At 36.5% G+C, this 8,974-nt stretch overlaps 1 non-coding gene across 1 annotated transcript; it reads right to left on the bottom strand.

The window, feature by feature from the left end:
- Window positions 1-575: 575 nt before the first annotated feature.
- LOC131226496 (small nucleolar RNA R71) lies at window positions 576-682 on the bottom strand. Its single transcript, XR_009161875.1, has one exon. It is a non-coding gene; the product is annotated as a small nucleolar RNA R71 (small nucleolar RNA).
- Window positions 683-8,974: the final 8,292 nt, after the last annotated feature.

Genomic DNA, 8,974 nt, shown 5'->3' with positions numbered 1-8,974 from the left:
AGAGATCAAAACAATCAACTCTCCTCCAAAGGCGGACTAGTTCCAGGCCTTAATCATTCACTTAGAAGAGGCACTCAACATCACTTAGATTCCATGGCAGACCCAGTTGATAATCCAAATCCAAATCTGTCAGATCCAACTATAAATCAAAACAGAGAAAATCAACATAATCCTCCTCTTAAGGATGAAAGTGAAATTCATAGGAATGTGTTAAACCAACCACGGACTTTACGTGAACATTTACACCCTGAGAGATCAACTTTACCATCTTGTATAGTGTTCCCTACTCACACAGGGAACATTGATTTTAAACCAGGTGTGATTCAATTAATTCCTAAATTTTATGGCTTGGATTCCGAAAGCCCCTACTTGCACCTCAAGGACTTTGAGGAAGTAATTGCAACGTTATAAGTAAATAATGGCAATAGGGATGTACTTAAGCTTAGGTTATTCTCATTTTCATAAAGGATTGGGCCAAAGTATGGCTCAACTCTCTAAGACCTAATACCATCACTTCATGGCAAGCCTTAAGTAGAGAGTTTTTGAAAAAGTTCTTTCCCGAGCACAAAACAAATGCACTAAAACAAGAAATCATGTCATTCTCCCAAAAGGGGAATGAACTATTTTTTCAAGCTTGGGAGCGCTTCAAAGACATTCTAATTACTTGTCCACATTATAGTTATGAACTATGGCACGTAATTGATGCTTTCCGAAAGGGGCTCACTATGGATACCCATCACTTCATAGAGATGATGTGTGGTGGAACCTTTCTTGACAAAGATCATAATGAGGCTTGGGATTTTCTAGATATGTTAGCAGAGAATACACAGAGATGGGATGTCTCTGCTAAATCAGACCAAACTAGATTCATTCCTAGAGAGAAAGCGGGGATGTATGTCCTAAGAGAGGAAGACGACTTTAATGCAAAATTCGCTGCATTGGCTAGAAAGGTCGAAGCCTTGGAAATTAGGAAGGTTAATATTGTTAAAGCAAACACTTCCTTAGGTAATTTTTATAGCATTTGTGGTGGTACAGACCATGACACAAAGGATTGTCCAATAATCTTAGTTGTACAAAATATCACGCATGAGCATAATCACGCAAATGCTATAAATAACTACCAAAGGTCAGTTATGCAACCAATGGGAAACACGTATAATCCAAGTTAGTGTAACCATCCTAATCTTAGTTGGAGGAATGGACCACAAATTAATGCGCCAAATGCACCTCAAATGCCTCTACAAAACAACTTCTTTAAGGCACCTAACAATGCACCATATGTGCCACCACCAAAGCGATCATCTGTGGAGGATGCATTAACCGCATTCATGAACTCTCAAGCTCAAATGAATCAGTCTCTAATCTAATCAAATCAGGAATTAAAGACAGTTGTGGCTAGGATTGAGACTCAACTAAATGCTAGGGAAAAAGGCACCCTTCCTTCTCAACCTATGACAAACCCTAAAAACACACATTTCATTGGAGACTTAAATCCAAGTGAGCTACATCATGAACAAGTTAAGGCCATCATTACCTTGAGAAGTGGAAAAGAAGTCGATAACAAGATAAAACAACCGGTAAAAATACCAGAGGATGAACCACTATCTCAAGAAAATGATGAACCGGCTATGGTTCAAGAGCCACAATAGTAAAAGGATAAAGAGACTGAGTCATATGAGCCTCCAGTTCCGTTCCCATCTAGACTTCGGAATCCAACTGTCCCCATGAAATATCAAGAGGTGTTGGATGTGCTCCAAAAGGTTACTGTCAATATTCCTCTACTTGATGCCATTAGACAAATTCCATCATATGTTAAATATCTCAAGGACTTGTGCACTGTAAAGAGGAAATTAAATGTGCACAAAAAGGCCTTCCTTACTGAGAAAGTGAGCGCTATCATTTAACAAAGGGTTGTACCCAAATACAAAGACCCAGGAAGTCCCACTATTACTTGTATTATTGAAAATTTCCAAATTGAGCATGCTTTGCTAGATTTGGGTGCAAGTGTCAACTTAGTACCTTATTCGGTTTACAAACAAATGGGGTTAGGCAAGCTTAAACCAACCACAATTACACTCCAACTCGCTGACCACTCCATTAAGGTACTAAGGGAAATTTTAGAGGACGTGCTAGTCCAAGTGAAAAAATTCTACTTCCTTGTGAATTTTATTGTACTAGACACTGAACCATGTGTAAATGCTAGCGCTCAAGTTCCCATCATTTTAGGCCCCCAATCCTAGCAACTTCAAATGCAATCATAAATTGCAGGAATGGAATGATGAATTTGTCTTTTGGTAACATGACTCTAGAGCTAAATATTTTCAATTTATGTAAGCAGCCTATTGATAATAATGAAATCCATGAGCTGAATTTCATGGACTACTTGATAAAAGAAGAGGAATTGGAACCTAATCTGACTGAGGAATTGATTCAAGTCATTGGGGACTTGAAAATTTCTGATTTAGAAAAAGTGCTTACTAAAATTTGTGATGATAATGAGAACACTACCACCCAGGACATTGGTATGTACCAATGGAGACAGCGCACTCAAATCCTATCTATCGAGGACTCGCGGCCTCTACCATCACCAACTAATGTTCCAAAGCTTGATTTAAAACTACTACCAAATGAGCTTAAGTATGTATACTTAGGTGAAAATAAAACTTATCGTGTGGTGATCTCTTCATTTTTAGAGAAGGATCAAGAGATTAAATTGTTAAAAGTTCTAAGGGACCATAAAGAAGCCTTGGGCTGGACCATTTCTGACATCAAAGGTATAAACCCTTCCATATGCACCCATAGGATCACCTCGATGAGGACGTTAAACTAATTAGACAACCTCAAAGGTGTTGCAATCTAAACATGATAGAAGTTGTAAAAAATGAGGTGATCAAATTATTGGATGTGGGAATCATTTACTCAATATCCGATAGTGTTTGGGTGAGTCCAACTCAAGTAGTCCCATAGAAATCTAGAATAACTATTGTGCAGAATTCTAATAATGAACTCATATCAACACGTGTCACCACTGGTTGCTGTGTTTGCATTGATTATAGAAAATTGAACCAGGTCACAAAAAAGGACCATTTTCCTCTACCATTCATTGATCAAGTTTTAGATAGGGTAGCAGGTCACTCCTTCTATAGTTTTCTTGATGGATATTCCGGATATAACTAAATATAGATAGCCCTGGAAGATCAAGAGAAAACCACGTTCACTTATCCATTTGGCACATTTACTTTTAAACGGATGCCATTTAGATTGTGTAATGCTCCAGCAACTTTTCAACGGTGCATGTTAAGTATTTTTTTCAAATATGGTTGGGAAGTTTCTTGAGGTTTTCATGGACGACTTCTCTGTATTTGGGAGTAGTTTTGAGGAATACCTCAATAATTTATCTCTTGTCTTGTCTAGGTGTGAAGAGAAACACTTTGTCTTAAATTGGGAGAAATGTCATTTCATGGTTCAAAAGGGAATTGTTTTAGGTCATGTTATCTTCAAAAATGGAATCGAGGTAGATCACTCAAAACTCGATGTTATTGTTAATCTACCTATCCCCAGAACTATTAGAGATATTAGATCACTTCTAAGGCACGCTGGTTTCTATAGAAGATTCATCAAGGACTTTAGTGCCATTACTAGACCCTTGACTAATCTTCTTCAAAAGGATGTTCCATTTAAGTAGACAGATGAGTGTGCAAGTGCCTTTAATAAAATTAAATCATCCCTTACCACTGCACCTATCATGCGTCCACTAGATTGGACACTTCCTTTTGAACTAATGTGCAATGTAAGTGATTATGCCATAGGGGCTGTTTTGGGCCCAAGGAAAGATAAACGGCCCTACGTTATTCACTCTACGAGTAGAACTCTAAACTCGGCCCAAGTGAACTACTCAACAACTGAAAAAGAGTTACTTGCAGTAGTTTTTTCTTTGGATAAGTTTAGGTCCTACTTGCTGGGATCCAAAGTGGTCATTTTCACGGACCACTTGGCTTTAAAATATTTGTTATCTAAGAAGGATACAAAGCCGATACTGTTGAGACGAATCCTCCTACTCCAAGAATTTGACTTAGAGATAAAAGATAAGAAAGGAGTAGAAAATGTAGTGGCCGATCACCTTTCTAGATTGGTGTTAGATGATTCCACTGAGGAGATGCATATCCAGGACACTTTCTCTAATGAACAATTATTTGTGATCTCCAAATTGCCTTAGTATGCGGATATAGTGAACTATCTTGTAACAGGAAAAATGTTATATCATTGGAAGTCATAAGATAGGAAGCATTTTGAAACCGAGGTTAGGAACTTCTTCTAGGATGACCCGTATTTATATAAATATGGGACTGATCAGATTTTTAGACGTTGTGTCCCAAATGATGAAGTTTAGAGTATTATTTCCTTTTGTCACATGAAAGCATGTGGTGGTCATTTTTCTACTAAGAAAACCACTGCAAAAATCCTTCAGTGTGGTTTTTACTGGCCCACCATGTTTAAAGACACCCATGCTTTCTGTGTTGCTTGTGATAGATGTCAAAGGTTGGGAAAAGTGTCCCGGCGCAACATGATGCCTTTAACCCCAATTTTACCATTAGAGATTTTTTATTGTTGGGGTATTGATTGCCCATTTCTATCTTCTTTTGGATTTCTTTATATATTGGTTGGTGTGAACTATGTTTCAAAGTAGATTGAGGCAGTTCCAAGTAGGACCAATAACAACAAAGTAGTCATACGATTCCTAAATGAAAATATTTTTCTAGATTTGGAACTCCAAAGGCCATCATTAGTGATGACGGGTCTCACTTTTGCAATAGGACATTTGAGGCTTTGATGAAGAAATATGGCATTAAGCAAAAAGTGAGTACCCTATACCACCTACAAACGAGTGGGCAAGCTGAGATTTCTAATCGGAAAATCAAACACATTTTAGAGAAAACTATAAGGCCAAATAGGAAGGATTGGTCCCTTAGACTATCTGACGCTTTATGGGCTTATAGGACTGCTTATAAGACCTCGGTTGGAATGTCTCCATATAGATTGGTGTATGGGAAGGCTTGTCACTTGCCTGTGGAATTGGAATATAGAGCCTACTGGGCAATAAAGAAATTAAACTTTGATATGGATCAAGCAAGTGGACAAAGGAAATTAGAGTTGAATCAATTAGAATAGCTAAGGAGAGACTCCTATGAAAATTCTAAAATCTACAAAGAGAAGATTAAAATTTTTCATGACAAAAATATCCTGAGGAAGAATTTTGAACCTCAGTAAAAGGTCCTATTATACAATTCCCGTCTCCAGTTCTTTTCAGGAAAGTTAAGATTAAGATGGACAGACCCTTTCATTGTGAAGAATGTTTATACTCATGGGGCTATTGAAATTCAGAATCCACGTAATGGCAATGTGTACAAGGTTAATGGTCAGAGATTTATATGGAAAACTTTCATTTGGGAGAGGAGTCATTCCCTCTTCATGAGCCAGAATATTCAGATTGATGCTCCTAGTCTGACGGACCATTTCTGTAGAATTTGTATCATATTCAATTCTTTTTAATGTCACATAGCAGGTGAGTTTTTCATGGTAGGTACTATCCACCCTTTCTTTTATTTTTATTGTTCTCTACATTACATTATCATTATATTAGGGACAACGTAGATTTTAGGTTGGGGGGTGTGGATAGTCATCCATGTGAGGTTTTTTTTTTTCTTTTTTGGTTTCAATTTATTTTTATTTATTTATTATTTTTTTAGGTTTATGGGAAAAAATTTTTTCAATATTTTCAAAATAATATGTTTATATACAAGAATGTAAACATGATATTATGCGAATTCTAAAGGCAAAGTTAATATTTATTCTAGGTTGATAGTAGTCAGAATTCTGACAACTGAAAATTATATATTTGAGTTCAATTATCTAATCACTAGTTTAAAGTGAGTTGTAATTTGATGTACTGAATTCATAATACACCCTAGCTAACTAAGTTAGGAATATGATATGTGAACTAGAATAACAACTTTTGATTCAAGCAAGGTTGAATGAACTAGTATCATTAATATATGCTTAAAAGAGAGAATATTGAAGAAAAAAATGATGAATTTTTTTTTTAATTATTATAGAGCATAAATGCAATGACCATAACAATCGTGTCAGTAATCCGGAGTAAAGATACCTAAGTATCCATTACTATTACCATTACAAGTACGATACCTTAGGTAATGAAGCAAACCATGTGAGAATCTTCATCTAAGGGTGGTCTAAAATAATGAGGATATGATGATAAAAGAAGAAATGACATGAAAAAAATGAGATAACTAGAGATTTCATATTCTTGGAATAATTGAAAGGAGTTAGGATAGAGAACATGCATATTTCTCAAAGTTAGACTAGTGTCACGGAGCACCTAAGGATATTGGATCATAACTATTCTAAATTTTGATTAGGTCTCTAAACTCAAAAATGTAATGGATTAGGAAATTGAGATTCTAACTAACTTTAGACTTAGGGTAAATATTGTTTTGTTTTGAAATTCATATAATGAATAGAGGCATAATTGTATAAATTTCTGAGTGTTGAACTATTTTTCATGTTTTCAATGTTTGTGGGTAACATTTATGAAAACCCTCACGAGACTATAACTCATCCATTAGGGGAAACCTATGGGTTTAAAGGCTTATTGCATATGCTAAATGCAATCGAGATTACCTGCGAAAGTGGTGTAGTTAGAACAAAAATTTTCGTTTTAATTTTGTTTCTAAAATTAGTTTTATTCTTATTTTTATTTTTTTCGCTTATTTTGCTCGGGACTAGCAAAATGCTAGTTGAGGGGGTGTGTTGAGACTCAAATATTGCATAATTTTCTCTATTTACATCTTGGTTTTATGAAAATGAATCAGCTTAATATTCTATTTTACTCATGTATGTGTTGCAATGTGAATTTAAGAGCTTGGATTGAAAAAGAGTGCTAAAAAGCATGATTTTGATGTTCAAAAATTACCAAGGCAAGAGATGGATCTTAGGAAACCAAGATTGAAGAATTCACATGCCAAAGATCCAAGAAAGCTAAGTGAAGAATAAAGAAAACAAAGATTTGAAGTGAAGAATCCTGAAATCGTCCTAAAAAAGTGTATTCTGAAGCTGTGAAGTTTATTTTGAGAAACTGCGCAGCAGGAAGTCTGTTTTAAATGAACTATACAGTGAGAAGTCTATTTTAGAAAAATACGTATATTTGAGGCGGTTTCTAGGGTTTTTCAACTTTGTATGATAATTGGAGTTCCCTACTTATAAATAGGGCTTCCTAGGGCATTCCTAAACATTATTCAAGGCATCCTAAGGCAAAATTTAGGATTTTTAAAGAGTTTTTAATTTTATTAAAGTTATATAAGTTGTTTTTTTTTCTTTTAGATCTTTTTTATTTGCATTTATTTCTTTTTTCTTATTTTTCTTCTTATTTTAGTTATATTTTTCTAAGTTCCTTCTAGCCCAAGCTAAAAGGGAAGCACATGGGTTTAATAATTCTTTAAGATTATGATGATTGATTGTTTTAATGATGAGAAAAATGGTGTATGGATGTTATCTATTATTTAGGTTTTCTTTTTTTATCCTCTTGTGAGATTCATACGTTTCCATCATATGAGATCCACATTGATGGATAGGCTTACCCTAGATCAATCAAATTTCGTATATAGGAGAGGTTCTCAACTTGTTATATTTCTTTAATTTTCATTATCTCATTGATATTGAATACTTAAAATCACTGATGCTTGAGAATATATGTCAATGGTGCAAATCCATGATTTTCTAATATTTTATATCACTTATTAAAATATTTAAACTGTTTTATTTTTCGATTAGGCTAACCATAGTGCTCAGATCCTAGTTGTGTTATCCAAGTCATCATGATTTTAGAACATTAACCTATGTGTGGAACTTTGAAGCTTGGGTGTTATTTTATTCAGTTGAATTACATCCATTCAAAAATTCCAAAATCAAATCATCAGTTTAGTTTTTACTACTTAGTTTGTTTTGCATTTGATTTTTTCCTTCTCACAATTCATCTCCCTGTGGGATCAAATTTGTATTCATGGGATACTACTTACGAACCTCTACACTTGGAGGCAAGCAATCATTCGTCTGATACCACGGCTCGTCCCTGCCGCTCATCCCTACCCTGCACATACGGTGCCGGTCGTTCCTGCCCATACGGTGCCGGTCATTCCTGCCGCATCTCGCCCGATAAGTACCTAATACCTTTAACCTTTTTTTTTTTATTTATGTGTGTTTTGATTATGTATTTAATGGTACAGCAGACCATTCTTTAGTAAGAATGCTACATCAGACTCAAAAACTCAGACTCGACTCGGCTCGATATATGCTCAAACTCGGACGAGCAGAGCACGAGCGGGCATCCGACCTCGAAGCCCAAGCCGAGCCGAGTACGAGCTAGGACTTGAGCAGTGCGAGCCGAGCACGAGCTGGGCAATACTCGGCTTGGCTCGACTCGTGTACAGCTCTACCCAAAGTCAACAACACCCATACCTATCCTATCCCTTCTTACCAAAAAGTCAAGAGAACCCATACCCTCCATCCCATCTCCCTTATAACCCATCCTCTCCTTCTCATTCTCTACCCAAGCAACCAAGAGAGAGGACCATCCATGGAGATGGAGCTCCAAGGATAGCCAAGTTTGTGGCCCACCTTCCTACCCCCTCATCTTTCATCCTAGCCCTTCAATCTTCATCATCCACCATCAAAGGGAAAGCGTAGGAGCTAAGGAGTCCAAGGAGCCTAGAAGAAGTGGAATCGGTGGGTGTTCACAGCACTAGATCGTGATTTTTATTTAGGGCCCACATGATTTGGGACCCATATTGTTGTATGTGGCCCGCCTAGGGGAGTTCATAGTGGCGGAGCTCCCCCGCCTCACGTCTCTCTCTCTCTCTTGTAGTGGTGTGTGGCCCACCTGATATGTCTAGACATCTAA

The sequence above is a fragment of the Magnolia sinica genome, chromosome 14 (assembly GCF_029962835.1).
Source record: "Magnolia sinica isolate HGM2019 chromosome 14, MsV1, whole genome shotgun sequence".
Taxonomy (NCBI): domain Eukaryota; kingdom Viridiplantae; phylum Streptophyta; class Magnoliopsida; order Magnoliales; family Magnoliaceae; genus Magnolia; species Magnolia sinica.
The sequence above is the reverse complement of the archived record's forward strand: the minus strand, read 5'-3'. Positions and strand labels throughout refer to the sequence as shown.